Source organism: Penaeus vannamei, chromosome 36, assembly GCF_042767895.1.
Source record: "Penaeus vannamei isolate JL-2024 chromosome 36, ASM4276789v1, whole genome shotgun sequence".
Taxonomy (NCBI): domain Eukaryota; kingdom Metazoa; phylum Arthropoda; class Malacostraca; order Decapoda; family Penaeidae; genus Penaeus; species Penaeus vannamei.
Genome location: NC_091584.1, coordinates 29,203,297 through 29,208,296, shown reverse-complemented (window position 1 = coordinate 29,208,296; position 5,000 = coordinate 29,203,297).

The window sequence follows — 5,000 nt, the reverse complement described above, 5'->3', positions numbered from 1 at the left end:
AGGGGAAGAGGAAAAGTTACGAGCGAGGAAGGCAATAGAATTGTCTCCTCCTCCTTTCTCTCCCTTCCTCCTTAGACATTTTTCCTCCCTCCCCTTCTCTCTTTCCTCTCCCACTTTCTTTTCTTTCTTTACTCTATTATTTCCTCTGTGTGTCTGCCAGTCTATGTGTCTATCTATGGGTCTCTCTGTCCATCTGTTTGTCGAATTTTCTGTCTATCTATCCCTCTATCGGTCTATATGTCTATCCACCTATTTCTCTGCGTGTCTCATTGTCTGTCTGTCAACCTGTCTTTCTGTCTATGACCTTGTCTATCTGCATTTCTGTCTGTCTCCCCGTCTATCTGCCTGTCAGCCTGTCTTTCTGTCCATCTCCTCTATTTCTTAGTCTCTTTACCGATCTTTCAGTCCATCTCCTTGACTGCCTGTCTGTCAGCCTGTCTATTTGTCAATCAGTCTGTCTTGCCCTGTCTTGCGTCTGCCACTGTCTCCCTCTCGACCTCGCCCCCTGTCTCTCCCGGAGGATCTCGTGAGGTCACCTCCTTCCCCTGGGGCCTTCCTGGGGGTGTGGGAGGGGGGGCTTCTTGTTCTCCTCTTCCTTCTCCTTGTCCTTCTTCTGTTCTTTTTTTATTCTGTTTTTTCTTCTTTTTTCTGTTTTACTATTGTTTATTTCTTTTCCTTTCCTCAATATTTCTTTTTTTCTTTCGCTTTTCCCTTTTTCTTCTTCTTCTTCTATTCTTCTTTCTTTCTCTTTTCACCTGCTTTAATACTCCTCTTAATTTTGTCTTTCTTGAATCATTTGCTTTTGTCTTTTTTATCAGTGCGTTTATTTGTCGTTTTTTGCTTCACCGCGTTTCTCTTGTTCTTTCTTTCTCCTCTGTTTTGCTTCTATTTCATTTGATTTTATTTTCCTTCTTTTATTATAGCATTATGCCTCTTATGAATCTCTCTCTCTCTCTCTCTCCTCCTCCTCCTCCTCCTCCTCCTCTGCCTCTTCTTCCTCCTCTTCCTCTTCCTCTTCCTCTTCCTCTTCCTCTTCCTCTTCCTCTCCCTTCACCCCTTCACCCCTTCCTCCCTCTCTCTCTTTCTCCCTCTCTTCTTCTCCCCCTCTCTCCCTCTCTACGTCTTTATTTATAGGAAGAATAAATAGTTGTTCAAGTTGAGATGGAATTTCCGGAATCACACAAAAATTATAATAAAAACAAGATAGATGTTTTAGGTAAAAAAAGAGAGAGAAAAAAAAACAAGAGACATTCTTTTCTTATTAAGAATGACGCAGACAAAAAAAAAAAATAAATAAATAAATATATATATATATATATATATATATATATATATATATATATATATATATATATTTTCGTCTATTTCTTTATTCTTTTTTTCCTATTTCCTTATTTTTTAGGTTTTCAAGGGAAGAGAGAAATACAATAACACTAGCAATGACAGTCGTGACAAGAACAACAGCGGGAAAAAACAACAGTAACAAAGAACAAACAAACAAATGAAAACACGAGAACATTAAGAAAACACAAGATAATCATAATAGGAAAAAGAAGAACAGACAACACCAAGAACAAGAACAATATCAGTAACAAAAAGATATTACCACCAACAACAACAATAACAACAGTAGCAACAATAACAACAATAACATCAATGACAACAACAATAACAACAACAATCACAATAATAACATCACCACGTAGACAACAACATTGACATGGACACTAACACTGAGACTAAAAACAACAGCAGAAATATGATAGATAAATGAATTAAAAAAAAAACTACAACAATATCACTGTCACCAACAAAACTAATGCGTTTGCGTGTACGTGTTTGTGTGCGTCTATGTGCGTGTGCATGTGTGTGTGTATGTGTGCATGTGTGTGTGTGTGTGTGTGTGTGTGTGTGTGTGTGCGTTTGTGTGTGTGTGTGTGTGCGTGCGTGTGTGTGTGTGTGTGTGCGTGTGTGTGTGTATGTGCGTGTGTGTACATATGTGACAGACAGACAGACAGCCAGACAAAATGTGGGCGTGTTTACGAGCGTGTACATACATACATACATATATATATATATATATATATATATATATATATATATATATATATATATATATATATATATATATATATATATAAACATATATACATCTCTCCGCATGTGTATCTATACACAAACCTCTGTACGTATCTACAAAAGTGTTTTTTTAATTACAAACATTCCTTAGATTCCAGCTCTTGATTAAAACTTAAAATCACTCCAATTATTCTCGGATTTAATTGCACCTTTTGTGACCTCGCTTCTCGTGTCTCTGTTCTCGCTTTATCAGCTGATCCTCGTTCCTATTAATTCTTCGATTATGGATCCTGTTCTCGTTCATCAGATCAGTGTTCGTTGATAACTTTCTGGTCATTATTGTCGTTCGTTTTGGTGTTTTTATATCGTTATTGTTGTTATTGTTATCATCGTTTTCTTTATTATCATGATTATTAGCGTTACTGTCATTTCTGTTATTATTCTTATTGATATCGTTATTATCATCAGTATCATTATCTTCATCATCATCTCCATCATCTCAACATTTTTATACAATTGATATTTTTGTTATCATAATGATAATAATAACAATACTGATAATAGTAATACTAATAATGATAATAATAATAATAATAATAATAATAATAATAATAATAATAATAATAATGTTGATTCTGATGATAATGATAGTGAATGAAAATAATGATAATCATCATTATCATTATCATTATCATAATATCCATTATTGTTATCATCATCATCATCATCTCCACTCAGATCAACACCATTAACAACACCAAACATCACCGCAGCATCATCACCTCCCTCCCCCCCCCCCCTCATCGCCAACGTCAAGTAGGAATTTTTAACTTTAATGAAATAACTTTGAGAAGAATATCATCTCAAGTCCTGTGTGTATAAGATAGAGGGTGATAGATGGGAAGAGCAGGAGGAGGAGGAGGAGGAGGAGGAGGAGGAGGAGGAGGAGGAGGAGGAGGAGGAGGAGGAGGAGGAGGCGGAGGAGGAGGAGGTGGAGGAGGAGGAGGAGGAAGGAAGGAAGGAGGAGGGAGAGAGGAGGAGGAGGAGGAGGAGGAGGAGGAGGAGGAGGAGGAGAAGGGAGGAGGGAGGAGAAGGAGGAGGAGGAGGAGGAGGAGGCGGAGGAGGAGGAGGGAGGAGGAGGAGGAGGAGGAGGAGGAGGAGGAGGAGGAGGGAGGAGGAGGGAGGAGGAAGAGGAAGAAGAGAAGGAGGAGGAGGGATGAAAGGAGGAGGAAGGAGGAAGCGGAGTAGGAAGAAGGTGAGGTGGAAGGAGAAGAAGAAGAAGAAGAAGAAGAAGAAGAAGAAGAAGAAGAAGAAGAAGAAGAAGAAGAAGAAGAAGGAGAAGGAGTAGGGGAGGAAACGGGAGAAGGAGGAAGCGGAGGAGGGAGGAGGGTGAGGTGGAAGAAAGAGAAGAAGAAGAAGACGAAGAACAAGATGATGATGAAGAAAGAAAGAAGACAGAAGAAGAAGAAGAAGAAGAAGAAGAAGAAGAAGAAGAAGAAGGAGAAGCAGTAGGGAGGAAACGGAGAAGGAGGAAGCGGAGGAGGAGGAGGGTGAGGTGGAAGAAGAAGAAGAAGAAGAAGAAGAAGAAGAAGATGATGATGAAGAAGAAGAAGACGAAGAAGAAGAAGAAGAAGAAGAAGAAGAAGAGGAGGAGGAGAGGGAAGGGGTGGTGGAGGAGGTGGAAGATGGAAAAGAAGAAGAAAGAAGGAGGAGGAGGAGGAGGAGGAAAAAGGCAAAAGAAAGAAGAAAAAGACAAACATCACAACAAAACGACGACGCTAACAAGATGGAAATTGCGATAAACCACAGAGGAAGAAGAAGAAGGGAGAGGAAGACAAAGAGGAAGGAAGGAGGAAGGAAGAGGAGAGCTAAGCGTCTGTGAGATTATTTTTCCTCATTTACACTATCACATTAGGATGGGGGAGGTGGGCGGGGCTTGGGAGAGAGAGGGGAGGGAGGGTGGGGAGGAGAAGTTGGGTTAAGGAGGAGGGAGGGAGAGGGAAGGAGGAGGGGAGAGAAGAGACAGGGAGAGGGAGGGAGAGGGAAGAGAGAGAGAGGGAGAGGGAAGGGGAGAGGGAAAGAGAGGGAAGGAGAGAGAGGGAAGGAGGGAGAGAGGAGGAGGGAGGGAGAGAGGAAAGGGAGAGGGAAGGAGAGGGAGGAAGGAAGAGGGAGGAGAGGGAAGGAGAGGGAGGAGAGGGAAGGAGAGGGAGGAGGGAGAGGGAAGAGAGAGAGAGGGAGAGGGAAGGAGGAGAGGGAGGAAGAGGAAGAGAGAGAGAGGGAGGAAGGAGGAAGAGGGAGGGAGAGGGAGAGAGAGGAGGAGAGGAGGAAGAGGGAAGGAAGGAGAGAAGGAGAGAGGGAAGAGAGAGAGGAGAGGGAATGAGAGAGAGAGAGAGAGAGAGAGAGAGAGAGAGAGAATGAGAGAGAGAGAGAGAGAGAGAGAGAGAGAGAGAGAGAGAGAGAGAGAGAGACAGACAGACAGACAGAGACAGAGACACAGACAGAGAGAGAGAGAGAGAGAGAGAGAGAGAGAGAGAAATAAATAGAGAGAAAGAAAACGAGACAGACAGACATACAGACACAGAGACAAAACAGATCCAGACACAAAGAGAAAGCTTCCCAAAAACAACAAAATCAACAACAACAACAACAGCCCCAGATTGGCGCGAGGACCCCAGCGTGTCATTGACAATCTGCAACGCGTATTAGAGGTCGTTATAATTGCTAATTGCGACCGACGGCTGATGACCAGACGCGCCTAATTAGGGGAAATCTTGTACTGTCTCGAGCCGGGGCTGAGGAGGTGGTCATTGGAGAGGGGCGAGTCGCTCTTTCTCTCTCTCTGTCTCTCGTTCGTTTTTTTTGTGTGTGTGTGTGTGTGTTTCTCTCTCTCTGTTTTTTTTTTTTTTTTTGTCTTTCTTGTC